Below are 27,963 nucleotides of genomic sequence, written 5' to 3' on the forward strand. Positions count from 1 at the left end.
GAACTCACTTCGTATGTGTTGATCAAGCTGGCTTACAACACAGAGACCTGCGTCTGCCTCCAGAGTTCTGGACTCAGTGGATGAGCCTCCTCAGCCTGCTCTGTTCTGTTTGATAACAGCTGTCCTAAGAGGTGGGAGGTTTGCTTGGAGATAGAGTCTGGCTAAGGAGCTGAGGCGGGTCTTGATTGGTAATCCATTGGCCTCTGCCTCCGAATGTTGGGATTATAGGCTTGTGCTACCGTGCCAGCTTGAGTTTTTATTTTTAAGATTTATTTATTATGGGTTGGGGATTTAGCTCAGTGGTAGAGCGCTTGCCTAGCAAGCGCAAGGCCCTGAGTTCGGTCCCCAGTTCCAAAAAAAAAAAAGAAAAAAAAAGATTTATTTATTATATATGAGTATACTGTCACTGTCTTCAGACACACCAGAAGAGGGCATCAGATCCCATTACAGATGGTTGTGAACCACCATGTGGTTGCTGGGAATTGATTTCAGGACCTCTGGAAGAGCAGTCAGTGCTCTTAGCTGCTGAGCAGTCTCTCCACTTTGAGTCATCTCTTCAGCCCTGTTTTTTGTTTTTTAAAGTGTGTGTGTGTGTGTGTGTGTGTGTGTGTGTGTGTGTGTGTGTGTGTGTGTGTTTATGTGTATGGGTGTGGGTGTGGGTGTGTGTATGGGTGTGGGTGTGGGTGTGGGTATGGGTGTGTGCACGTGCGTGCTTGTACACACACACATTTGCGTGTATGTGCCACAGGCATGTGTGTGGTGGTCTGATGACAACTTGTAGGATCCAGGGATTGAGCTCAGTTTGACAGGTTTGGTGACAAAGTGCTTTTATCTGCTTATCTTACCAGCCTCTTTTCTTTTCTTTTTTTGGATTAGAAAATGCTTGCAGTATAATTAAATGTCAGTAAGTTTAAGAGGCAAAATCACAAAACTTTAAGAATTTATAACATTGTGTTGGGCACGTCCTTCTTTTTTTTTTTTTTTTTGGACAAGGTCTGGCTGTGTCCCTCTAAGATCTGGAACTCACCTTGTAGACCAGGCTGGCCGGCAGCTTACAGAAAATTGCTTGCCTTTCTCTCGGCTGAGGGTGTGCAGCACCGGGCTGAGAGGGCGCCAGTGTTAAGACAAAGCTTCCTTCCACTTTCCTGTTCTTTGGTGAGACTTTGAGCACTGTTACATAAAGGGTCACATTCTTCTTCTAGTAGCTAGTAAACAGGTCTTGGAGGTTTCCTTCCTCTCAGGTTTTGGAGACTCTGTCTCACTTGTAGCTCAGATTGGCCTTGAATGTAAAGCTTCCAGCCTTCACCTCAATTCTCAGGTTACTGCCCAGTTTATCCTGGGTTATCCCTTTAAAAAATGCCTGTTATTAGAGAAGAGTGAAACAACATTACAGATCCAATTCTTTTACTTGATTAAGTGTTTAATATTTTATAGGAATGGTTTCTGAAAGTCCTGTTCCATGGTTATTTTGATTTTGCAGTATTGGACCAGAATTCATTTCGGCCTTCCTGCCTAGCATGCCTTACTCATCCCAGCATTGCCGCCCAAACTAAGCTCTGCCTTTGGAGTAGCTTTAGCTCCACAGTCCTCCCTCTCCCCCCTTCCTCTGCGTCTACGTCCTTCCAGGTGTGCTTTAAAATGTTCCCCGTATATGTTCAATAACTTCTGGTTCTTAGAGAATATGCCCTGGACTACAGGATTCCCCATATTTTATTTTGTGAGGTTTATTTTTCTATTTAATACCTTTTATTTTCCACGTGCATGTATTGGTTCTTTCACATAATTACAAAACAGTTGTTGTTTCAGTTCATAGGAATCCACACTTTTGTGTGGTTAGTTTTTCCAGCAGCAGACATTTTTTGAAGTATGTACAGTGATTCAAGCTCAGTCTGCCTTTGGGCTTTTCTTTTTGCATAATCAGTTGTAAAATAAATGATGATCTGTGTATTAGTGATACTTCATTGATTTTCTCATTGTCAGAGCTAAAGTCTGAGTTCCTTGGCAGATACGTAGACTTCCATAGGCATTTGACATTTTATGTTTTGGGCAGTGTAACACAAACTCTGCTCTTTGCCTCTGCTGTGTTGGGAGATTCCGGGAGGGGTTTGTGTATGGACCTCAAGTGTTGGAAGTTGTAGACTTTTCAGCAGAAAGTAAAGAGTGTTGCCTTTTGGTGTCTGTCAGTGTGTGTGCTGGGGTGGGATGTATCAAGTGAGAGCTTTCTGTGTTAAAGGATACAACAATTGGATCACTTTGATCACATCCACGATGCATTTTTATTCATTATTACTCAAGTCTGGAAAGAAAGAAAAGACTTGAGAGCTGCTAAGATAGCTCAGTGGGTGCAGCATTGGGTGCCAATAACTGCTGACTTTTAATCCCTGGGACCCGTGCAGTGGCGGGAGAGAGGCAGGTGGCCTTTGACTGCCACTGCACACTGCCGTTTGTGTGCTTGCTTGCGTGTACACCCACAGACCAGAGCAACAAAGATCAGGAAACTGTACAGAGCTGCAGAGTGACTTTCACTTTCTCTGACATTAAGTTTGGGAGTGATTAATAAGAGAGAACACTGGTATATTGTATAGTATGACTGTGCCATTTCTCAGACTTAGCTGCACTGTGGTTTCTTCTGGGAACTTGTCCAAGTCATTATTCATGTTGTATTCTTCCCTACTGCTCCTTTTACTGAAAGATTGCTTCACAGTAAATAGAGGCAGCCTAATCCATGACTCATGACTGGAGGATAGACATTCTGTGTCAGGTTCCATGTGCCAGAAATGCTAGTCTCCAGCATGCTAACTACCTCTCCTCCCAACTTGTTAATATGCTCTTCTCAAGTTTGTGCTTGTTTTAGTAGAGAAACAAACACATCCCACATACTTGTAAAATACGTTTTTATAGAGGCCTTTTTAATGAGTGGCTTTTAAAGAAAATAATGAAATTAGGATCAGAAATTCTGATATACCTTTCTTGGGCAATGTTTCTTTGACCAAAAAAAAGGGAATCATTTTGCCATCTATGTGCCAAATCTTATAAATACTACTTTTATGAATACGTAACTTTATGAACCTTCTCCACAGTACTGGAACAATTCCTCTAACAGTTGTGCATAGGCACACGCGTGCTGCACATCCCCGCGTGTGAGTGTGGGTGAGCGTGCATCCTGAGTGCTGGTTCTCGCCTGGCGCCCTGTTTGAGAGTCTCTTTTCCAGTTGATACCAGGCGTCCTGCCTGCTTTTCCAGCCCATCCACCAGCCTGGTGGTCTGTGAGTTCTGCAGAGTTTCTGCCTTTGTCTCCTACTTCTCTGTGGGCGCACAGGGATCGCAGATGTCACATAGCACATAGTCAGGCTTTTATAAGACTTCTGGGCATTTGAACTCACTCAGGTCTTCACTCTTGCATGTTTGTGTGGCCCCACTTCTACCTAGTGAGGCAGCCTTCTCAGGTGTAGTAGCTTTACTTTTGTTGGAAGCAGGGTACCAGGTCTCACTGTGTAAACCTGGCTGGCCTGGAACTTTCTGTGGTAGACTGTGTGGGACTCTAATTCTCAGAGATGCTTGTGCCTCTGTCCCTTTAATGCTGAGATTAACGTTGTGCATCAGCACATTTGGTTTAGATTCGTGCCTTAATAAAAGATCTGAGCAGCTAACATGTTTAACAATATATGTACTGCAAAGCATAGAGTTCATAGCAAGGTCAATTGTAGTAGATTCTGAATGAGCATTAGAATAGCTGTTTTCTAGCTTAATTTTATTAGATGTTTAGAGTAATTGTTTTATGTCCTTTGGAAATCATGATCTTTTAGGAGTCAAGTAGGTGGCTGTACATTGCATCTGACGTGGAGGATGCACAGTGGATGCGAGGCTGACATCGCCAGTCAACTGAGTCATTTCCTCCTGTCTCTTAGACGCAATAGATGGGGTTTCAGATTAGTTAATGGAGGAAGCTTGGCATACAACACCTTTACATCGGAACTCTGCCTCTTACTTTCTTTAATGACTATTTTTAATTTACCAGTAGTAATTGAAAGCAATTTTCTTGAGAATTTCTACTTCATTTCCAAATTAATTGGTTATTTTTATCATTTTTGAATTTTATACACAGTTATTTAACTGTGATATGGTATATATGGGTAGAATTAAGAGTCTCAGTAGATTATCAAAACAGAAAGATGTCTCATCTATCCCCTACCCCCTTTTAGTTTCTTTGAGGAGGATGAGATTAAATATATGGTTGTAAAATATTTTTTAAAAAGTGTGTGTGTGTGTGTGTGTGTGTGTGTGTGTGTGTGTGTGTGCGCGCGTACGTGTACGTGTACGTATGTACCAATGGAGGTAGGAGACATTGGATTCCCTTTGGAAGTGAATTTTGGTCCTCTACAAGAACAGAGTTGACTCTTAACTGCTGAATCATTTCTCCAGGGTGTTACCTCCCTGTACCCTTCTCTGTTTGAGAGAGTCTCATGTAGCTTTGGCTGGGCCTTTGTTAATTAACTAGGGTTGGCAGTGAACCTCTGATTTTCCTGATTCTGCCTCCCAAGTCCAAAGTTACAAGCCTGTACCATCATGCCTGGTTTATCTGTGCTGGGAATTAAACCTAGGGCTTCGTGTATGCCAGACAGGTACGATACCAACGGAGCTGCACCTCCAGTCTGTAGCATACGTTGTACATACGAGACCATTGTTTTCAAAGTAATGCTCTTAAAGGTCCTCTGTTCTCCCGTCTCCCTTCTAAGCCATGGGCATTTAACATCTCCCTTTGGACATTACCAAAGCGCTCAACTTTTCAGTCCTAAACTTGATCAGTCTGCTGTCTGTAACTCTGTGACTGCAGCTCTGTTACCTGTTGCCCGGCCTGCTAACAGGAGTCATTCTGGGCTGTCTGTTGTTGTTTTCCTAGTGTCCCTTGTCGTCTTTCAGAGCTCTGTTCTTATTCCTGGTTTTTGCTGCTGTAACACACACCTAACTTTCAGGGCCCCGTAACTACGTTCCCTGTTCTTCACCCTCCAGACTGTTTGTAGGAACATAGACTTCATAGGTTCTCTCCTTGTGTCATAGGATGAAGTCTAGGTTCCGTAATGTGCCTTACCTGCCTGTCCTGTTTGTTTCTTTTTTGGCATTTTTCTTTTCTGTCCCTTGCTCTGTCAACCTTCAGATGTATTGTGCCCCTTTGCATGTGAGCCGTGGCAATGCTGTTCTTTGCTCAGAAGAGGAAAAGACATGAAAAACATCACTGTGGGGATTAAAGCTAAATCACTTACCTTACAACTTTGGACCTCTGCTTGACTTGTAGTCTAGAAGTGTTACTTAGCAGTGCTCATGGTGGCATTGTAGCCTGTGATAGGAATGCAGAGTCAGTGTTTGAGGTTTGTAGATCAGTGTCTGCTCTGTACTAAATACCATGAAAGAATAGCTATTTTGCAGCTCATAATAAGTGTATTATGTCCTGTTGGATAATACTGATTTGCTTGGATTTAAAAAGTTGATTTAATGGTAAATTAAAAAGATAGCTGTTCAATATAAATTAAGAGTAGAATGGCTCATTATTACTGGTATTTACATTTGATTTCAATTGGGTAACAATTTTATATAATTCATACCTTAGTTTTTAACTTATTAGTGACTTTAATTCTTCGGTTGACATTTGTATGAACTACATCATTTGATAAGCCTAGATTTGCCTTAGTGTTTTTGAGTTTGCAGATTAGGTCTCTTGTAGCCCAGGCTAGCCTTGAACTCACTGTGTAAGTATAGATGATCTTGGACTCCTAATTCCTCTGCCTCCATATCCCTAAAGGTGGTAACATCATGGCCATTAAGTAGACAAATTCAGGCCAACCTTTGTGGGAACTTTTGAAAGGAAATTGCTAATAGTTTATGTACACAGCACATTTTATGATACAGACTGAGAAGCTTGTTTTAGAGCTTGTTTACTTTGTGTTCTAATGCAGGGTGGGGTGTGGTGGCTCACACCCTTGTTTGTAGCTTTGGGGAGGCAGAGGTAGACTGATCTTTGTGAGTCCAGGCTTGATCTGTGTAGACAACGTCTCAAACAGCAGCAACAGAACCCAGCACACAGTAATAGGAACTGTCTACTGCAACGCCATTCTCAGACGAAGACAGCCAACATTTTGGTTTGACCTCATGATTTACGTGCAATGTTGATTAAGTTTCAAATAAAATCTTCAAAGCCAATTAACTTTCCCCTTGTAAGTGTATTTCAGAGATTGTGGCTATAAAGAGCCTTTTCTTACTTACGGTGTGAGGACAGAGCCGGCAATAGGATCTAACATCAAGTAGGGAAGCGATGCAGAAACTCCCACTAGACTAAAGGAATGTGGGGTACAGTATGGCTCCGTGGTAAGGCACTGGCTGTACTTCTGTAGGACCTGTAGTCTACTCCCAGCACCACAGGGAGGCTCACAAGCATCGCTAACAGCAGGAGGTGTGCGTTTCCTCTCAGTGTTGAGTTCTTGCAGTGCTGGCCCGTGTGATGAGATGGTTTCCTGGGGGGAGATGCCGCAGTGCCAGGGACGAGCCCTTTATCGAACTCTCCACAGGCACCACACATGCAGACTGCATATATACACTCAGGCGGATACCCATCCACATAAATAAATAAACGATGAATGATCTTCTTCTGTTTGTTTTAAAGGAAGATGTCTAAAACTAAGACATTTAAAATGTTAAAAAATGTTGATTTTAGTATTTTGGATCTTGGTAATCTTTTTGGGTATTTTATTTTGAATAAATACTTAGGATTTGAGGTAATTTTGTAAATAGTGTCTCAGGAAGAAGCCAGAGGTTGGGCTGGGTATAGTTCAGAGATAGAAAGCAGGCTTGGCAAACACAGAGCCCTGGGCTTAGTCCTGAGCACAAAATAAACTAGGGAGCAGCGGTGCCCGCTCTAATGATCTAACTGTCTGACTCGACAGAGCTACATCTGAGAATGACAAAATATTTACATATTTCTTTCCATTCCCTCCAGACAGAAGTAGTTGTATTCTAGTAAATTTTAAGACATACTGCCTACTGTTCCAGTGAAAATATTGATGTAAAGTCATCACTGTCATTTTTATTTTATCTTTCCCATACTTTATTATTGTTGAATTTTTGCAGTGCAGGGGTGTGTGACATCTTCCTAAGGAGATACAACACACACACACCCACACCCACGCATGCATGCACACCCCCGTCGCACCCCTCACACCAGATAGGGAACCCATGACAGAGCAAAGCAGGGATGCCACCAGAGTCTAACTTCATGATCCCGTGACTTCTATTGGGACCTTGAGTGTGCTGGGTGTGCTGGTTAATCTTCTTTGACAACCTGATGAGACCTGTACTCACCTGGGGAATGGATGGCCTTTGCACATGCCAGCGGGAGATTATCTTGTTGCATTAATCGAATCAAAGTGGCACCGTTTCCCCCTAGGATCCTGGACTATATAAAACCGGGAAAGCCAGCTGAACATTAGCTTGCATTCACTGTTTTCTTGTTATGAATGTAATGCTGCCTTGACTTTCCTGTGCCCCGATTGTAAACTGAAGTTAAGGCTTTCCTTTGGTTGCTTTTGTCAGGGTCTTTACCACAGAAACTGGAAGAAACTCAGTCAGCAAGTAAGTACTCTAGCCCCGAGCTGCTCCAGCTGCCTCCTCCTCTGCCATCATATTGTTAACATGTATCTTTCAAGGAAGTTTCCTGGATTTTCTATCACCGTGGAAATCTTTAAGATTTGATGAAGATGGCAGAGACCGCTCTCCCACAGTTTCGTTTGTTAGGTGCTTCCTCGTGGGGGATGGAGTGACGTATGAGATGGGTGACATATGAGATGGGGTGACGTGGTTTTAGTCGCTTATGATAGGATCACGGAGCTTTTAAAGTACTAGCATCATATCTAAAAATAGTTTTAACAGTCCTACAAACAAATAGACTTTATTGCTATTTTTCCCTTTTACTGAAAATAGATTGTTTTTCTCACATAATATATCCTGATTATGATTTTCCCTCTGATCCAGAGCCTCTCCTTTTCTGTTTCTCATTAGAAAGCAAGCAAGTTCCTAAGGGATAATAATACAATTTACAAAAGAAAATATAAGAAGATAAAACAGTAACTGTCATATCAGAGTTGGAGAAGACAAACAGAAAGAAAAGCCCAAGAGAAGGCACCAGAATCAGACCCACTCATTCGCACTCAGGATCCCATAAAACAGCAGACTGGAAGCCCCGTGGAATCCCTCCAGTACAGAGAGCTCACCCGTGCAGCCCTGGGCCTGCTGCCTCAGGCTGTTGATTGAGAAAGCCTGCTTTTTGATGTCCTCCATCCCCTCCGGCTTTAACCTGTCCACCTCCTCTTCCTTGGCTTCTCTGACCCTGAGGGGTCATCTCATTTAATTGACATCTCATTTAAGGCAGAGAGTTCAGTCTCTGCAATGGCTGGCTGTGGATCTGTGTATTTGTTCCCGTATGCTGCTGGAGGAAGCCTCTGATGGTGGAGCAAGGCACCTAGCCATTTCATAGCTATTTTTATTTGAACCATGGTGCTGTCCAGATTTTGATGCATTTTTTTTTTTAATGTCGTCACCTGTTTCGGGCCTCTTATAATCTAGGTAATGCCCACACCTACTTGTTTTGTGTCTCCTTTCAGTTAATGGGCCAAGTCAGTTTCCTTTAGACTATCCTATAGGGAAGACTTTTTTTTTTGTTGTTGTTCTTTTTTTTTTTTGGAGCTGGGGACCGAACCCAGGGCCTTTTAATAGTTCCTCCTGCTGCAGCCTTTTGAAGGGTAGTGGTTACCAGCGCGTTTCTTTCATCTCTATAGCATGTGCTGTGAATGGGCTGTGAGTCCCATTGTTAGTCTGTGGGTCTCACCACTTGTTCATGAATACTAATGTTTGTTTACCCTGGTGTTCATGGCACAGATTATATTAATATATAATAAGAGGCTTATGAGACCATGGGCCACCGTCATATAAGGCCACCACTACCACCTTTTCTTTTACATTCTTTTTGTCACCATTTTTATTTTTGGTTTTAGCAGTCATTTAAATAATGTTGCTTGTTAATAATGTTAAATAATGGGAGAAAACTAAGAAACATCTGTTCCTCCCAGGCAGAGAGCATGGACAATGACAGGATTCCCTCTAAGACCTGTTTGGTGAACCAGTGAGTGAGTTCAGGTCGTTACAGGAATGTGAGTGACTCAGACAGGCAGCCACACACCCCTGAGGAGTGCCACCCTGGTTGGTCAGCTGATAGCAGTGGTAATGGGAAGCCCCAGGGGAACAGGGCCATGAAGGTCCAAGTGAACCCCAGTTCTTCTCCCACGGTTACAGGGGATGTCAATGCGCTTGACTTTGTGAGGGACCAGGACAGGGGACGGTGTTTGTTTATCACAGCGCTCTGCTTACAGTGATGGCCAGGTTCAACCCAGAGGAAACAGCCACACTACAGTGATACATTTTTCTGTAAGTCAGTGTGTTACGTTTTGTCCTGTGGTACTGGCCATCTGGTGTGTGTATCTGCACTTTTTGTTACTTTGCAAGGTGCTTTCCTTTCACTGAGGCATTACTCTGGCAACTCCGTTCTCTTCACCGACTCCTGGGTGTCTTCTGTGGAAACATACATGTGCATGTGTGCGCATATGTGAATGTACATTCATGCAGTACTTTTGAACATTAACTTGTTCCTGGTGCTTAAATATATTTAGCTAGATTAGGTAAAATTCGTTTGTCCTATATACTATCAGTATATACTATATACTATATACTATACTATATACTATATACTAATAGCTGTCTGCTTATATGTTTGTACTGTTAGGAAACCTCTGATGACTTCCATTGGATGGGTAAAATAACAGCTTTTTAGCATACTATGCAAAAATAATGCTTGTTTGACTTTCCTTTTCATTTCATTCTTGTGTTCTAGCTCCTTGTTTGTTTGTTTGTTTGTTTGTTTGTTTTGAGACAAAGTTTCTCTTTTATGTAGCTTTGGCTGTCCTGGAGCTCACTCTGTAGACCAGGCTGGCCTCAAACTCCCAGAGATCCACCTGCCTGTCTCCCTAGCACTGGGATTACAAGCATTTACACCATACCCAGCTTCTAGCCATATTCTTGTTCTGTCTGTTTGTCAGTTTCTCTCTGGCCCACTCCTATGCATGGTGTATGCATGAGAATATGTGGGTTTGTGTGCCCAAGAGTGTGCATGCACAATCCAGGGGAAAATGTCCAGTGTCTGCTGCTGCTCCCCATCTTACTACCTTGAGACAGGGTCTTTGAACCAGAAGCTCAAAATTTTGGCCAGGCTGAATGGGCAGTGAACTTCCAATATCTGTCTGTCTCCACACCCAGTGTTAGCATTATAACCATGAGTAGCCATGACTCACACTTTTTATGTGGGTGCTGGGGATTTGAACTTAGGCACTTATGCTTGCTCAGCAAGTGCTCTTACTCACTGAGTCATCTCTCTAATCCATGTTTCTTGAATGTAGTATGGATTTTAATTTTTAGGTGTCTGCCAGTTCTGGCCTGACCCTCTGCTTAATGTTCTTTGTGCTTAACTCCAAAGAAGCATTCAAATGCTATTTTGATAAATAGTTACCTGATAGTTTCCCATTTCTAGCCCTTTCTCTTGGACTAAGCTGTTCTCATGTTTATCTTATGCCTTCGCTCCCCTTGCTCATGTTCCCCCGCCCCACCTCCCCCCACGTGAGAAGAGCACATATCAAACCATATCCCTTTCAAGTGTGCCTCTGTGTGCGAGGACTCAGCAGAGGAGTTGTTTTTCCTCTTCCCAGATTCCAGCACAGAGCTTTGCACACAGCACAGTGCCGAGGGAAACATTTCTGAAGGGACTGGGGAGGGCTTAGTGGTCAAGAGCGCTTCTGCTCTGCAAGCATGAGGACCCAAGCTTGGATTTGTCTCCACATGCAGTGTCAGCAGAATAGGCCCGAACAGCCATGCCAGACAGTTTTTCTGTGGATTCTGTGGGTTTGAACTTGGGCCCTTATGATCTGGTTCTCACTCACATGAAAGCTAGGTATGGTTGAGTGCATTTGTAATTCTAGCTTTGGGTGGCAGACATAGGTAGATATGGAGAGTTGTGGGAGCTTGCTGGCCAGTAAGCCTAGCTGAGATGGAATTTCTAGTCAATGAGAGAGAACCCATCTCAAGGTAACAAGGCAGATAGACGAAGACACTAGGCATCCTCTGCTGGACTCTGTATGTATGTGCATAGGCGCACATATACAAACACATTTCTGAAATAAATGACATCTCTACTGTCCCCTGTGTCACTTGTGGTAAGCCTGACTTGAAATTTATGAATTTCTAAAGGAGGACAATGTTTTACGTAAAAGGTTTGGTTTATACTAAATATTTGCTGCTGGTTATGTTATGTAGACTAAATCTTAATTTTTTTTTTAAAGCACAACACTTTTGACAGCCAGAATTGTAGGCATTACTGCAGATATATTCGTTTAAAGCCACTTTGACTATTAAAAGTTTGACATTTTAAGAAATTCAATACTGATATTTACCAGTGCACATTGAATTTAAGATTTTAGGAGTACAATGAGAGCAGAACTATTTTTGACTAGAAAGTAAGAGGTTGAGGGTCCTGTCCACATAGAGCCTAATTAGTAAGGTTTAAGGGTTACTGAACCATAGTTGTAATACACTGATGTGAGAATCATTTTCATTTAAAATTGAATTCAGACTCTCTAATCAATATATGATTGGTCAGAGCTGGTAGTGCTGCCTACAATTGCAAGTATTTATGAAGCAAGTTCAAGGCCTGTTAGGACTACACACTGTGTTCTAAGGCTAGCCTGGGCTGCTTAGTAATACTTTTTAGAGAGGACTGGGCAGTAGAGCATTTTGCTCTGTATAAGTCATACAAAAGTCACTGGTTCAATCCCTAGTATTGGGAAGGAAAGAGGGAAAAAAAATTGGTTGTATAAAACTAAGGTCTGGCTTCTGGTTTCCATCTGTGCCTCGTAGCTTACCGTGTGCCACAGCTCTCCACACCCAAATCCTGCCTGGAGAGAGCTGGTCTCCCCGGAGTGCTGACACACTCCTAAGGTCACAGGCTCACAGGAGGGACAAGCTAACACCAGAGATAACCAGATAGAGAGAGTCAAGGGCAAGAACATAAACAACAGACACCAAGGCTACTCGGCCTGATCAGGACCCAGTTCTCTCACTATAGCAAGTCCAGGATACCCCATCACACTGGAAAAGCAAGATTCTGATTTAAAAATCACATCTCATGATCATGATAGAGGAGTTTAATTAAGAAGGACATAAATAACTCCTTTAAAGAAGTGCAGGCCAACACAGTGAACTGAACAAACCATCCAGGATCTACAAATGGAAATAGAAACAATAAAGAAATCACAAGGGAGACAACTCTGCAGATAGAAAACCTAGGAAAGAGATCAGGAGTCACAGACGCAAGGTTCACCAACAGAATACAGGAGACAGAAGAGAGAATCTCAGGAGCAGAAGATACCCCAGAAGACAGTGACACAACAGTCAAAGAAAATACAAAAAGCAAAAAGCTCCTAACTCAAAACATTCAAGAAATCCTGGACACAATGAAGAGACTGAAGCTAAAAATAATAGGTATAGAAGAGAGTGAAGATTCCCAACTCAAAGGGCCAGCAAACATATTCAACAAAATTATAGAAGAAAACATGCTTAAACTAAAGAAAGGCGTGCCCATAAACATATAAGAAGCCTACAAAACACCAAACAGATGGGACCAGAAAAGAAATTCCTCCAGTCACATAACAATTAAAATGCCAAATGCACAGAACAAAGAAAGAATATTGAAAGCAGTAAGGGAAAAAGATCAAGTAACATATAAAGGCAGACCTATCAGAATTACACCAGACTTTTTAACAGAAACTCTAAAAGCCAGAAGATAGTGGTCAGATGTCATACAGACCCTAAGAGAACACAAATGCCAGCCCAGGCTACTATATCCAGCAAAACTCGAAATTACAATAGAGGGAGAAACCAAGATATTCCATGACAAAACCAATTTTAAGCCCTACAGAGGATATTGGAAGGAAAACTTCAACACAAGGAGGGAAACTACACCCAAGAAAAAGCAAGAAACTAATCTTACAACAAATTCAAAAGAAGAAACCCACACAAGCATAATTCCACCTCTGACAACAAAAATAACAGGAAGCAACAATCAGTGGTTCTTTATATTTATGCGAGTGTACTGTCATCTTCAGACACACTAGAAGAGGGCATCAGATCCCATTACAGATGGTTGTAAGCCACCATGTGGTTGCTGGGAATTGAACTCAGGACCTTTGGGAGAGCAGCCAGTGCCCTTAACCGCTGAGCCATCTCTCCAGCTCATTGGTTCTTAATATTTCAACATCAGTGGACTCAATTCCTTAGTAAAAAGACATAGGTTAACAGACTGGGTACATAGACAGGACCCAGGATTTTTGCTGCATACAGGAAACATAACTCAGTGACAAAGACAGACACTACCTCAAAGTAAAAAGCTGGAAAAAAATTTCCAGGCAGATGGTCCCAAGAAGTAAGCTGGAGTAGACAATCTAGTATTCAATAAAATAGATGTTCTATCAAAAGTTATCAAAAAAGATGGGGAAGGACACTACATACTCATCAAAGGAGAACTCTCAATTCTGAACATCTATGCCCCAAATGCAAGGGCACCCACATTTGTGAAAGAAACTTTACTGAAGCTCAAAGCACATATTGAACCCCACACAATAACAGTAGGAGACTTTAACACCCCACTCTCACCAATGGACAGATCATGGAAACAGAAACTAAACAGAGACAGTGAAACTAACAGAAGTTATGAACCAAATGTACTTAACAGATATCTATCGAACATTTCACCCTAAAGCAAAAGACTATACTTCAGTACCTCACAATTCCTTCTACAAAATTGACCATATCATGAGACACAGAACAAGCCTCAACCAATACAAGAAGATTGAAATATCCCATGCATCCTATCCACAGACTAAGGCTAGGTCTTCAACAACAACAACAAAAACAACAGAAAGCCCACATACACATGAAAGCTTAACAACTATCTACTCAATGATAACTAAAAGGAAGAACTAAAGAAATTATAGAATTTAACAAAAATGAAAGCACAGCATTCCCAGACTTATGGGACACAATAAAAGCAGTACTAATAGGAAAACTCATACCTCTGAATACTTCCATAAAGAAATTGAAGAGAGCATATACTAGATGCTTAACAGCACATCTGAAAGCTCTAGATCAAAAAGAAGCAAATACAACCAAGAGGAGTAGATGGCAGGAAATAATCAAACTCAGGGCAGAAATCAACCAAGTAGAAACAGAATTATACAAAGAATCAACAAAACCAGGAACTGGTTCTTTGAAAAAATCAACAAGATAGATAAACCCTTAGCCAGACTACCCAGAGGGCACAGAGACATTATCCAAATGAACAAAATCAGAAGTGAAAAGGGAGACATAACAGAAACTGAAGAAATTTAAAAAAATATCAGATCCTACTATAAAAGCCTATACTCAACAACACTGGAAAATGTAGATGAAATGGATGATTTCCTAGACAGATACCAGGTACCAAAGTTAAATCAGGATCAGGTAAACCATCTAAACAGTCCCATAACCCCCAAGGAAATAGAAGCAGTCATTAAAAGTCTCCCAACCAAAAATTCCCTGGAACCCGATAGTTTTAGTGCAGAATTCTATCATTTTAGTGCAGAATTCAATGAAGACCTAATACCAATACTTCTCAAACTATTTCATAAAATAGAAACAAGGAACACTACCCAATACATTCTATTAAGCTACAGATACACTGATATCTAAACCACACAAAGACCCAACAAAGAACTTCAGATCAATTTTCCCTCATGAACTGATGCAAAAACACTCAATAAAATTTTTGCAAACTGAATCCAAGAACACATCAAAATGATCATTCACCATGATCAAGTAGGCTTCATCCCAGAGATGCAGGGATGGGTCACTATATGAAAATCCATCACTGTAATCCAGTATAGGAACAAACTCAAAGGAAGAAGCCCCACATGATCATCTCATTAGATACTGAAAAAGCCTTTGAGAAAAAACAATACCCCTTCATGCTAAAAGTATTGGAGAGCATAAGAATTCAAGGTCCGTGCTCGCTTTGGCAGCACATATACTAAAATTGGAACGATACAGAGAAGATTAGCATGGCCCCTGCGCAAGGATGACATGCAAATTCATGAAGCGTTCCATATTTTTAAAAAATTAGGGGCTGAGGATTTAGCTCAGTGGTAGAGCGCTTACCTAGGAAGCACAAGGCCCTGGGTTCGGTCCCCAGCTCCGAAAAAAAGAACCAAAAAAAAAAAAAATTAAAAAAAAAAGAATTCAAGGTCCATGCCTAAATATAATAAAAGCAATATACTGCAAGCCAATAGCCAACATCAAACTAAATGGAGAGAAAGTTGAAGCAGTCCCACTAAAATTTAAGGACAAGACAAGGCTGTCCCCTCTCCCCATATCTATTTATTATAATGCTTGAAGTTCTAGCTAGAGCAATTAGGCAACAAAAGGAGGTCAAAGGGATACAAATTGGAAAGGAAGAAGTCAACTTCAGCAAAGTGGCTGGGTGTAAAATTAACTCAAATCAGTAGCCTTCCTCTACTCAAGGGATAAAGGGTTGAGAAAGAAATTAGAGAAATGACAGCCTTCACAATAGTCACAAATAACATGAAATACCTTGATGTGATACTAACCAAGCAAGGGAAAGATCTGTGTGACCAGAACTTCAGGTCTCTGAAGAAAGAAATTGAAGAAGACCCCAGAAGATGAAAAGATCTCCTGTGCTTATGAATGGACAGGATTAACATAGTAAAAATGACCATCTTACCAAAAGCAATCTACAGATTCAATGCAATCTCTATCAAAATTCCAACTCAATTCTTCCAGAGATAGAAAGAGCAAATTCTCAAATTTATCTGGAATAACAAAAAAACCCAGATAGCAAAAACCATTCTCAACAATAAAAGAACTTCTGGGGGAATCACCTTCTCTGACCTCAAGCTGTACTGTAGAACAATAGTGATAAACTACATGGTATTTGGACAGAAACAGGCAGGTAGATCAATGGAATAGAATTGACCCAGAAATGAACCTACACACCTATGGTCACTTGATCTTTGACAAAGGAGCTAAAACTATCTAGTGGGGGCTGGGGGGGAGACAGCATTTTCAACAAATGGTGCTGGTCCAACTGCAGGTCAGCAGATAGAAGAATGCAAACTGACCCATTCTTATCTCTTTGTACCAAGCTCAAGTCCAAGTGGATCAAGTACCTCCACATAAAGCCAGATATGATGAATCTATAATCTAGAAGAGAAAGTGGGCAAGAGCCTTGAACACATGGGCACAGGGGAAAATTTCCTGAGCAGAACACCAGTGGCTCATGCTCTAAGATCAAGAATTGACAAATGGGACCTCATAAAATTGCAAAGCTTCTGTAAGACAAAGGACATTGTCAATAGGACAAAACGGCAACCAACAGATTGGGAAAAGATCTTTACCAACCCTACATTTGGTAGAGGACTAACATCCAAAATATACAAAGAACTCAAGAAGTTAGACTCCAGAGAACCAAATCAGCCCTATGAAAAAATGGGGTACAGAGCTAAACAGAGAATTCTCAGCTAAGGAATATTGAATGGCAGAAAAGCACCTAAAGAAATGTTCAACATCCTTAGTCATCAGGGAAATGCAAATCAAAAACAATCCTGAGATTTTATCTCACCCCAGTCACAATGGCTAAGATCAAAAACTCAGGTAACAGCAGATGCTGGTGAGGATGTGGAGAAATAGGAACACTCCTCCATTGTTGGTGGGATTGCAAACTGGTACAACCACTCTGGAAATCAGTCTGGTGTTTCCTTGAAAATTGGAAATAGTTTTACCTGAGGACCCAGATTTACCACTCCTGGGCATACACCCAAAAGATGCTCCAACATATAACAAGGACACATGCTCCACTATGTTCACAGCAGCCTTATTTATGATAGCCAGGAGCTGGAAAGAACCCAGATATCCTTTAACAGAAGAATGGATACAGAAAATGTCGTACATTTACACAATGGAGTGCTACTCATTTATTAAAAACAAAGACTACATGAAATTCTTAGGCAAATGGCTGGAACTTAAAAATATTATTCAGAGTGAGGTAACCCAGTCACAAAAGAACACACATGGTGTGCACTCACCGATAAGTGGATACAAAAGAAGCTCGAAACACCCAAGATACAACTCACAGTCCATATGAAGCTCAAGAAGAGAACACCACAGCAAAGTGGATGCTGTAGTCCTACTCAGAAGGGGGAAGAAAATAATCTTCAGAATTAGAGGGAGAGAGGGATCTGAGATGGGGAGAGGAAGAGGAAAAGGGGAGCCGGTTCAGATACTGGAGGATATGGGGGAGAAGTACAGAGGGTCAGGAATTTGAAAGGAGGAGAGTAGCAGTGGGGGATGGGGAACTGGGGGTAGCCACTAGAAATTCCCAGATGCCAGGGACCCAAGAGACTCCCAGGACCTAACAGGACTTTAGCGGAAATACCCAATAAAGGGGAGATAGAACCTGTAGAGACCATATTCAGTGTATAGGCATGGACCCCAGTTGAGGGATGGGACCACCTACTCACTTCAAAAATATTAATCTAGTATTCCTCCTGTCAAAAGGAAGCGCAAGGACAAAGAGTGGAACAGAGACTGAAATAAAGGCCATCCCATCTGCAGACACCAAACTCAGACACTAGACACTATTGCTTATACCAAAATGCGCTTGCTGACAGGAGCCCAGTATTGCTGTCCCTTTAAAGGCTCTGTCAGAGCCTAAGCGATACAGATGCTGATACACACAGCCAAACATCAGACTGAGTGCAGGACCCCAGTGGAAGAGGTAGGGGAAGGACTGAAGGAGCTGAAGGGGTTTGCAGCTCCGTAGGAAGAACAGCAATATCAACCAACCAGATCCCCCAGAGCTCCCCCAGGGACTACACCACCAACTGAAGAGTATAATGGGGGGACCCATGGCTTCAGTTGGATATGTAGCAGTGGGTTGCCTTATCAAGCATCACTGGGAGGGGGGCCCTTGGTCCTGTGGAGGCTCAATGACCCAGGGTAGAGACATCCTAGTGGGCTGAGGCAGGAGTGGGTGGGTGGGTGTGGGTGCATCTTAATAAAGGCGGGGGAGACGGAAGGGGATAAGAGGTTTGTGGAGGGGAAACTGGGAAGTGGGAACATTTGAAATTTCAATACATAAAATAATAACAAAACAAAACCTGAGAACTGGGCACTGAGGAAAAGGAAGATTGCTGGAAGCCTGTTCTGATTGTCTTGGTTTGTTTTTAACCCAACTTAACTTGAATTTGTAAAATGTCTATATTTGAATTCCAAATAAAGGCGCTGCTGAAGATTGAAGGTATTTTACAGAAAAATAAATCCTATGAATTAATTTATAAGGAAAGAGACCTAATAAAGTCTACCAGTCTTTGTAAAGGACATAATGAATTGGTGGTTAGATTTAATGGTGCAGGGGAATGCTGACTTAGAAATTCACTATATTTAGAGATGAATTAGATTCATAATACTTGGCAGGTGTGAGCAGTACTGATGGTATTCGTTGATGAGAGAAATCTAAACTAATAAAAGACCTTGTTACTCAGAATTAGTTTAAATGGCCATTGTCATTCAGACAACAAAAGAAGTTTCTGTTGTACTATTTATGAATGAGTTTGCTTAACATACTCACAACAGGGGCATAGAAATAAGGTTGCCTATATGGATACATATAGTGTAACTGTTAATTTTTTATTTTTTGAGATTATAATATAATTTATTTCTCCCTTTCCTTTTCTCTCTCAAGCCTTCCATAAATCCCCCTGTCAAATTCATGGCCTTTATTTTCATTAATTGATGTTACATATATGTATATATTCCTAAATACATAAATACAAGCTGCTCTATCTGTATGTTTCTCATATATATATTATATATTACATATATAATAATTGCATATTACATATATAATACATATACATGGGCTGAACATTTGGTATTGGATAACCTATTGCTGTCCTATTCTCTGGTGAAGCCTATTTCTCCCAATATTCCTTAATTGCTTGTAGCTCTTTGTGAAGCCTTATGGGCTCCCCCACGCAATCCCACTCCATCCACTTTACATATCTGTTGCCCTCATTCAGCCCATATTTAAGTAGCCATGTTGGTGGCACTTAGGCTTCTGACTTAGCTTCTGACTTACTAGGAGACACAGTCTCATAGCAAACCCTCGGGCTCTCACGATCTTTCTGCCTCCACTTCTACAAAGTTCCCTGACCCTTTTGTGCGGGAGTTGTTTTATAAATGTCATGGCTCAGTCTAGATTGCACAACTCTCTATTTTGGTTGGTTGTGGTTTCTTGTAATGGTCTCTGTTACAAAGAAAGCTTTCCATGATGAAGGGTGAGGTCTTCATTTACCTGTGGTATAAGAAAAAATGTTGAGAATTTGTTGGGGACTGTGCTGGTTATAGGCTCTACTCTAAGGTCTGTGACTTCACTAACCTTGGCTATTCTCAGTACCAGGCTTGGTTTCCTTCTTATCCAGTGGCTCTTAGGTCCACTTAGAGAAGCATTGGCAAGGAAGGTGTGCCACTAGGGCACCCTGGGTTATCCTGTCATACTGGTCATTGTGGTTCAGAGGTGTCATAGCTGGTCATGACTGTCGATTGCTCCTTTCCTTTGGAAGCTTGTATGGTATCTTCTGGTGTCATGAAAGGTAGCCCTCAGGGAGAAGGAATTTAGGTCAGTTCTAGCTCATAGGCCTCTGGTCCCTGTGTCTGAAATGCATGGTGTCTTCAGCAACAGGGGCTTACTTTTTACCTCTGGGGACAACCAAGGGCAAATAGCTTGTGTGTTTTGGGAGTCTTTTGGACATCCCTGACAACACCTTTGAAGAAAGCATCTCATGTCTAGTGTTGGATTTGTTTAGGTGGTTTTTTGGCTCTTTGAAGGAGCCAAATTGTCAGTCCAGATAGAGAAATTTCATTTAAATTATGTGTGTACATTTATGCACAGACTTAGGTATATCACAGTTTTTAAAAAAGTAAATAGTTAATAGTATTTCTTACAACCTTTTCAGATGTTCTTACTGTATTTTACCCTTTTTTCTATTTTTGTATTTATTTCCTCCTTGATCCCTAATTAAAGACCCCCCTTCAAGTTTCCATGATCAGATCACTTCGACCCTGCTTTGTTACCTGTTTCTCCCACACCCTTCCCCCAGCAGCAGTAGTCTCTTTTTACTTTCTGGTTTCTGTAGTTTGAAGTATGAATTTCTAGGGTTTTTTTTTTTTGTTTGTTTGTTTGTTTGTTTTTTTGTTTTTTTTTCCAACTCAGTTGTGTTACATGATGTTTTTCTGGAAGCTGTCTTGTCAGAGGGCATGTGGTGTTTTGCTGAAAACAGACACTTGAGGGGGGGGTGATGGTTAGAAAGAATGTAAATGGAACCCCACAAACAGTGAGAGGGTGCTCTAGCATTGCTAAGCCCGAAGCACTTCACTGGTCTTTGCTGGTCTTCACGTTGTGAAACGCACCAGAGCACTTCTTGTGGTATTCTGTCTGATTCCAACCACTCCACTGACTTGTGTCAAATTGGAGGAGCCTGTTGCTCCCGATGAGTTTGTTGGCTGCTGAACTGAACTGATATCCTGACAGTGAAGAGGGAAGTCTAGGGAACAGGTCCACAGCACCCTTCCCAGTAACTTTATTTCCCCTACCTCTGGGCTGTGAGTTAGAAGAGAGGTCAAAGCATTTAAGAACCTTAAAGTAGGTTTTGAAAAAAAAAAAAAACAGTCTAAACCTACAGTAGTTACTCAAGGGCACATGCGTAGTTACATCTGAAGATTGGGAGCCAGGAGCTCTCTGGTGAGAGAGACCGTGCGACTGGGTCATGGTTACCTCACCCAGTACAGTTTTTTTTCAAGTTCAGACTACTTACCTTCATGGTTAATTATTTTTCTCTGAACAAGACAGCTTATAAGGAAAGCATTTGATTTGGGCCTCAGGGTTCCAGAGAGTAAGTACTAGAGTCTGCTGCCATTATGTCAGGGAGCCCGGCAACAAGGCAGGCAGGGGCAGGCTGGAGAGCTTTCCTGTTGAACAGTTGCAAGGCGGAGAGAGCTAACTGGGAGTAGCTGGGCTTTTGAAACTTCAAAGCTGTAGTTCCCCCACCCTCTGACCCACACCTTCACCAACACGGCCACACCTCCTGACCCTTTCAAATAGTTCCGCCAACTGGGGACCAAGCACTCAGAGATGGGGCCATTCTCACTCCAACCACCACAGCTAGTGACAAGTTTTGTGCCCGTTCGGTATTGTTTTTATTTAGATGCCTCTGTAATAAAGATATCTTAGGATCTTGAAAGGTAATCCCTTTATCAGTGTTCTTTTTGGTCAGGAGTGCTTTGGCTATCTGGGGTCTTCTGTGGCTCTGAATGTATTTTAGGATAGTTTTTTTTTTTTTTATTTCTGTAAAGAATGAGATGGGGATTTTATTGAATTTATAAATTTGGTAAACTTTTTTTTTTCACAATATTAACTTAAGCAATCTATGAGCATCGGATGTCTTTCCTTTTCCTAGTGTCTGTGTCTTTCTTAAAAGGTTTAAGATTTTCACTGTCAAGGTCTTCATTTTAGTTAGGTTTGTTGCTAGGTATTTTCTTTTCTTTGAGGCTCTTGTGAATTGGAATGTCTATGAGAGCTTGAGTTCTCTTCAGTGTTTCTGTCTCCTTACTGAATTCCATCTCAAGTTCATTGCCTTCACCAGTCTGTCAGCCTTACATTTGTGTTTTCTTTACCATCACTCAAGCCTTACATTCTTTTGCTCAGTTTCATTGAGCTGTTTCTTTGTGGCTTCTTTAAACTCATGAATTGTTTGCAGAGATCTTAGAAATTCTATGCATGAACTGGTGTTCATCCAGCTGATGCTCATCGGCAGACACTTCTATAGGACTGATAGTTTTTTTGAGGAAAGATACTGGTTTGACCTTTTATTTTGTTAGTATTTTAGTGTTGAGATCTGGGGATGTGGGTGGACCTTTTTTTAAAAAAATTTTTATTGGGTATTTTTTTATTTACATTTTAAAAAATTTTTTTATTATATATTTCTTTACTTACATTTCAAAGGTTATTCCCCTTCCCGGTTTCCTGTTCATAAGCCCCCTTTCCTTCCCTCCCCCTCCCCCATAAGGGTATTCCCCCTAAAAAACCCCCTTATTGCCCTCCCCCACATTCCCCTGCACTGGGGTTCAATCTTGGCAGGACCAAGGGCTTCCCCTTCCACTGTTGCCCCAACAAGGCTATTCTCTGCTACATATGCAGTTGGAGCCCTGGGTCACTTCATGTATAGTCTTTCAGTAGTGGTTTAGTCCCTGGAAGCTCTGGTTGGTTGGCATTGTTTTTTTATGGAGTTCCAAGCTCCTCCAACTCTTTCAATCCTTCCTCTGATTCCCCCCAATGGGGTCGTGTTCTCAGTTCGGTAGTTTGCTGCTAGCATTGACCTCTGGATTGGACATGCTCTGGATGTGTCTCTCAGGAGAGATCTATATCCGGTCCCTTTCCGCATGCATTTTTTAGCTTCATCAATCTTATCTACTTTTGGTGGCTGTATATATATGGGCCACATGTGTGTCAGGCTCTGAATGGCTGTTCCTTAAGTCGCTGCTCTAAACTTTGCTTCCGTATCCCTTCTTATGGATATTTTTTCCCCCTTTTAAGAAGGAGTGGAGGGGTTGGGGATTTAGCTCAGTAGTAGAGTGCTTGCCTAGGAAGCGCAAGGCCCTGGGTTTGGTCCCCAGCTCCGGAAAAAAAAGAACAAAAAAAAAAAAAAAAAAAAAAAAAGAAGGAGTGGGAACATCTGCATTTTGGTTATCCTTCTTCTTGAGCTTCCTGTGGTCTGGATTGCATGTTGGGTAATTTGAGCTTTTTGGCTTATAATCCACTTAAATGAGTGCATACCAAGTGTGTTTTTCTGTGATTGGGTTACCTCACTCAGGATGATTTTTCTAGTTCATTCCATTTGCCTATGAATTTCATGAAGTTACTGTTTTTGATAGCTGAGTAATATTCCATTGTGTAGATGTACCACATTTTTTAAACCCATTCCTCTGTTGAAGGGCATCTGGGTTCTTTCCAGCTTCTGGCTATTGTAGATAAGGCTGCTATGTGGGGCATCTTTTGGGTATATGCCCAAGAGAGGTACAGTCCTCAGGTAGTGTAATGTCCAATTTTCTGAGGAACCTCCAGACTGATTTCCAGAGTGGTTGTACCAGTCTGCAATCCCACCAACAATGGAGGAGTGTTCCTCTTTCTCCACATCCTCGCCAGCATCTGCTGTCACCTGAGTTTTTTATCTTAGCCATTCTGACTGGTGTGAGGTGAAATCTCAGGGTTGTTTTGATTTGCATTTCCCTGATGACTAAGGATGTTGAACATTTCTTTAGGTGCTTTTTGGCCATTTGAGATAATCCTCAGCTGAGAATGTTTTGATTAGCTCTGTACCCCACTTTTTAATAGGGTGATTTGGCTCTCTGGAGTCTTAACTTCTTGAGTTCTTTGTATATTTTGGACATTAGCCCTCTATCAGATGTAGGATTGGTAAAGATCTTTTCTCAATCTGTTGGGTGCCATTTTGTCCTAATGACAGTGTCTTTTGCTTTACAAAAGCTTTGCAGTTTTATAAGGTCCCATTTGTCGATTCTTAATCTTAGAGCATAAGCCATTGGTGTTTTGCTCAGGAGAGTTGCTCCAGTGCCCATGTGTTCGAGGTTCTTCCCCAATTTTCTTCTATTAGTTTGAGTGGATCTGATTTTATGTGGAAGTCTTCTATCCACTTGAACTTGAGCTTTGTCCATGGTGATAAGAATGGATCGATTTGCATTCTTCTACATGCTGACCTCCAGTTGAACCAGGACCGTTTGTTGAAAATGCTATCTTTCTTCCATTGGATGGTTTTGGCTCCTTTGTCAAAGATCAAGTGATTGTAGGTGTGTGGGTTCATTTCTGGGTCTTCAATTCTTTTCCACTGATCTACCTGTCTGTCTCTGTACCAATACCATACAGATTTTATGACTATTGCTCTGTAATACTGCTTGAAGTCAGGGATGGTGATTCCCCCAGAAGTTGTTTTATTGTTGAGTATAGTTTTCATTATCCTGGGTTTTTTGTTATGCCAAATGACCTTGCAGATTGCTCTTTCTACCTCTATAAAGAATTGAGTAGGAATTTTGATGAGGATTGCATTGAATCTGTAGATTGCTTTTGGTAAAATGGCCATTTTTACTATATTAATCCTGCCAGTCCATGAGCATGGAAGATCTTTCCATCTTCTGAGGTCTTCTTCAATTTCTTTCTTCAGAGTCTTGAAGTTCTTGTCATATAGATCTTTCACTTGCTTGGTTAAAGTCACACCAAGATATTTTATGTTATTTGGAACTATTGTGAAGGGTGTCATTTCCTTAATTTCTTTCTCTACCTGTTTATCCTTTTAGTAGAGGAAGGCTACTGATTTGAGTTAATTTTATACCCCCACACTTTCCTGAAGTTGTTTATCAGGTTAAGTAGTTCTCTGGTGGAACTTTTGGGGTCGCTTATGTACACTCTCATATATTTTGATTTCTTCCCTTCCAATTTGTCAAAGGGATCTTTGACCTCCTTTCACTGTCTGATTGCTCTGGCTAGGACTTTGAGTACTATATTGAATAAGTAGGGAGAGAGTGGGCAGCCTTGTCTAGTCCCTGATTTTAGTGGGATTGCTTCAAGTTTCTCTCCATTTACTTTAATGGTAGCAACTGGTTTGCTGTATATGGCTTTTACTATGTTTAGGTATGGGCCTTGAATTCCTATTCTTTCCAGGACTTTTATCATGAAGGGGTGTTGAATTTTGTCAAATGCTTTCTTAGCATCTAATGAAATGACCATGTGGTTCTTATCTTTGAGTTTGTTTATATAGTGGATCACATTGATGGATTTTCATATATTAAACCATCTTGATCATGATGCATGATCATTTTGATGTGTTCTTGGATTCGGTTTGCAAGAATTTTACTTAGTATTTTTGCATCAATATTCATAAGGGAAATTGGTCTGAAGTTCTCTTTTCTTTGCTGGGTCTTTGTGTGGTTTAGGTATGAGAGTAATTGTGGCTTCATAGAAGGAATTCGGTAGGGCTCCATCTGTTTCAGTTTTGTGGAATAGTTTGGATAATATTGGTATGAGGTCTTCTATGAAGGTCTGATAGAATTCTGCACTAAACCCATCTGAACCTGGGCTCTTTTTGGTTAGGAGACTTTTAATAACTGCTTCTATTTCTTTAGGAGTTATGGGGTTGTTTAGATGATTTATTTGTTCCTGATTTAACTTTGGTACCCGGTATCTGTCTAGAAAATTGTCCATTTCCTCCCGATTTTCCGGTATTGTTGAATATAGGCTTTTGTAGTAGGATCTGATGATTTTTTTAATTTCCCTTTTCATTTCTGATTTTCTTTCTTTTTTTTTTTTTTCCGGAGCTGGGGACCGAACCCAGGGCCTTGCGCTTGCTAGGCAAGCGCTCTACCACTGAGCTAAATCCCCAACCCCCATTTCTGATTTTCTTAATTTGGATACACTTTCTGTGACCTCTGGTTAGTCTGGCTAAGGGTTTATCTATCTTGTTGATTTTCTCAAAAAACCAGCTCCTGGTTTTGTTGATTTTTTTTTTTTTTTTGTATAGTCCTTTTCATTTCTACTTGGTTGATTTCAGCTCTGAGTTTGATTATTTCCTGCCTTCTATTCCTCTTGGGTTTATTTATTTCTTCTTGTTCTAGAGCTTCAAGGTGTGCTGTCAAGCTGTTGACATATGTTCTGTCCTGTTTCTTTTTGCAGGCACTCAGATGTATGAGTTTTCCTCTTAGTACCCTTTCATTGTGTCCTATAAGTTTGGGAATGTTGTATCTTCATTTTCATTAAATTCTAAGAAGTCTTTAATTTTTTTCTTTATTTCTTCCTTGACCAAGTTGTCATTGAGTAGAGCATTGTTCAACTTCCATGTATATGTGGGCTTTCTGTCATTATTGTTGTTATTGAAGAACAGTCTTAGTGTGTGGTGATCTGATAGCACGCATGGGATTATTTCTATCTTCCTGTATCTGTTGAGGCCTGTTTTGTGACCAATTAAATGGTCAATTTTGGAGAAGGTTCCATGAGGTGCTGAGAAGAAGATATTTCCTTTTCTTTTAAGATGGAATGTTCCATAAATATCTGTTAAATCCATTTGGCTCATAACTTCTGTTAGTTTCTCTATGTCTCTGTCTAATTTCTGTTTCCATGATCTGTCTATTGATGAGTGTGGGATGTTGAAATCTCCTACTATTATCGTGTGAGGTGCAATGTGTGCTTTCAGCTTTAGTAAGGTTTCTTTTATGAATGTAGGTGCCCTTGCATTTGGAGCATAGATATTTAGGATTGAGAGTTCATCTTGGTGGATTTTTCCTTTGGTGAATACGAAGTGTCCTTCCTTATCTTTTTTAATGACTCTTGGTTGAAAGTCAATTTTATTTGATAGTAGAATGGCAACTCCAGCTTGTTTCTTTGGGCCATTTGCTTAGAAAATTGTTTTCCAGCTATTTACTCTGAGGTAGTTCTGTCTTTGTCTGTGAGGTGTGTTTCCTGCATGCAGCAAAATGCTGGGTCCTCTTTATGTATCCATTTTGTTAGTCTATGTCTTTTTATTGGGGAATTGAGTCCGTTGAGGTTGAGAGATATTAAGGAATAGTGATTCTTGCTTCCTGTTACTTTCGTTGTTAGAGGTGGAATTATGTTTGTCTCCCTTTTGGTTTCATTGCAAGGAAATTAAATTCTTGCTTTCTGGACAGTGTAGTTTTCAATCTATTATCCTTTGTAGGGCTGGATTTATAGGAAGATATTGTGTAAATTTGTTTTTGTCATGGAATATCTTGGTTTCTCCATCGATGTTAATTGAAAGTTTTGCTGGATTCAGTAACTTGGGCTGGCATTTGTGTTCTCTTAGGGTCTGTATGACATCTGTCCATGATCTTCTGGCTTTCATAGTTTCTGGTGAGAAGTCTGGTGTAATTCTTATAGGTCTGCCTTTATATGTCACTTGACCTTTTTCCCTTGCTGGTTTTAATATTCTTAATTTGTTTTGTGTATTTGGTGTTTTAACTATTATGTGACAGGAGGAATTTCTCTTCTGGTCCAATCTATTTGGAGTTCTGTAGGCTTCTTGTATGTTTATGGGTATCTCTTTCTTTAGGTTAGGGAAGTTTTCTTCTATACTTTTGTTGAATATATTTACTGGTCCTTTAAGTTGGGAGTCTTCACTCTCTTCTATACCTATTATCCTTAGGTTTGATCTTTTCACTATGTCCTGGATTTCCTGTATGTTTTGGGCTAGGAGCCTTTTGCATTTTACATTATCTTTGACAGTGGTGTCGATGATTTCTATGGAATCTTCTGCTCCTGAGATTCTCTCTTCTATCTCTTGTATTCTGTTGGTGATGCTTGTGTCTACGACTCCTTGTCTCTTTCTTTGGTTTTCTATATCTGGGGTTGTCTCCCTTTGTGGTTTCTTTATTGTTTGTATTTCCATTTTCAATTCCTTCACCTGTTTGGTTGTGTTTCCTATAATTCTTTCAGTGATTTTTCTTTTTCCTCTCTAAGGGCTTCTACTTGTTTAGTTGTGCTTTCCTGCATTTCTCTAAGGGAGTTCTTTATGTCTTTCTTAAAGTCCTCCATCATTATCAAAAAAATTTGATTTCAAATCTAAATCTTGCTTTTCTGGTGTGTTTGGATATCCAGTATTTTCTTTGGTGGGAGAACTGGGCTCTGATGATGCC

At 40.9% G+C, this 27,963-nt stretch overlaps 1 protein-coding gene and 1 non-coding gene across 26 annotated transcripts in view; both read left to right on the forward strand.

The window, feature by feature from the left end:
- The window catches only part of Cdk19 (cyclin-dependent kinase 19), a 170,238-nt gene that overhangs the window by 50,504 nt on the left and 91,771 nt on the right, over nt 1-27,963 (forward strand). The window lies entirely within an intron of this gene.
- LOC120099041 (U6 spliceosomal RNA) lies at nt 15,185-15,291 on the forward strand. Its single transcript, XR_015646082.1, has one exon. It is a non-coding gene; the product is annotated as a U6 spliceosomal RNA (small nuclear RNA).

This window comes from Rattus norvegicus, chromosome 20 (genome assembly GCF_021556685.1).
Source record: "Rattus norvegicus strain SHRSP/BbbUtx chromosome 20, alternate assembly SHRSP_T2T, whole genome shotgun sequence".
NCBI lineage: Eukaryota > Metazoa > Chordata > Mammalia > Rodentia > Muridae > Rattus > Rattus norvegicus.